Source organism: Solanum tuberosum, unplaced genomic scaffold (genome assembly GCF_000226075.1).
Source record: "Solanum tuberosum cultivar DM 1-3 516 R44 unplaced genomic scaffold, SolTub_3.0 scf00422, whole genome shotgun sequence".
Classification (NCBI taxonomy): Eukaryota; Viridiplantae; Streptophyta; class Magnoliopsida; order Solanales; family Solanaceae; genus Solanum; species Solanum tuberosum.
Window position 1 is genome coordinate 117,493 of NW_006239341.1, and position 1,376 is coordinate 118,868.

Genomic DNA, 1,376 nt, shown 5'->3' on the forward strand with positions numbered 1-1,376 from the left:
AAAGGTGGGGAACGAATGGGGAGAACTGGCGTCCCTAGCGCTCTGAGAGGTGCTGGGAGCCAGCCATCAAAATTCAGAGAAAAAGTTGAGGCGCTCTGGCTGGCCCGTTGCCCCAGAGCCCCACATTCAGAGACTGTTTTGGGGTGCACTGAGCGGTGTGTTGCCCCAGCCTTTTCCCTAGAAAATCCTGAATTTTCTTCTTCGTTTTTCAACTCTAAACCCTCTAATTTCACGTAGTTCTTTCCTCAAACACTTAGAATCAGTTATAATCTCAATATATGGTAGATTCAAACCGAAAATACACCCGGAAAACATGAATCAAAGCGCAAGAAACTTCAACAACACAACACATAAGAATTCAAACGAAACTTTCAACAATGTTCATCAAGAACTCAATTTCTAAACTTTCAAAGACTTAAGTTTGCTGAATTGAATCATGGTTGGCGCGTGGGTGAAATAACCCAACTCTATGTGATCTCACATACCTTGTAGGTATCACCACTTTACGAAATCCACAAGCCAAACTTGACGATCTTGACGAATCTTGCTTCTCTTCTCCTTTCTCCTCTTCTTTTTTCTTTTCTCAAAACCCCAACTCTTTTTTCCAAAAGCGTAAACTAACTAAGTTCAGTTTATACCCCTAAGTAATTACCAAAAACGAATTAAAATAAAAGGGTAAGGAAAAGACCAAACTACCCTTCTAAAATCCGGTTTTAGACTTTCCTTATTCTAACAGCCCAACTTCCAAAGGGGATAAGTCACTCATACAAACTCGAAATCGTGCAAACTCAGTGGAGTTGGAAAGATCATTCCAAGAGATTTCCTACCATATCTTGAAGTACACCTAAATCATTCTGAGCTAGAATTTATGGCCATTTGAAGTTGAACAAAACTCAACTTATTCTAACTTAACAAAAATTCCAGATTTTCATTCTTTCCAAAAATGACTATTTCCAATTCTTAGCTTCTTCCTAGTTATTTCAAATTGTGAGATGTTACAATATCTCCCCCTTGGGAACATTCATCCTCGAATGAGATTACTCTTACTAGGCTAAGGGTATAACATGCAACATTCAGTTCAAGCACCCACAAGCAAATGCAAAATAACATGCCAACTTATAAATAAATACTAAGAAAGGGTTAGTACCTTAATTTGGAACTTCTCCGGATTTGAAGAGATGTGGATATCTCTTCTTCATATCCTCCTCAGCTTCCTAAGTAGCTTTTTCAACAAATTGGTTCCTCCAAAGGACTTTGATTGATGTTACTTCCTTTGTTCTCAACTTGCAAACTTGACGATCTAGAACCTGAACCGGAATCTCTTCATAAGATAAGCTATCCTTGATCCCAATATCCTCATTTAGTATGATCAACGA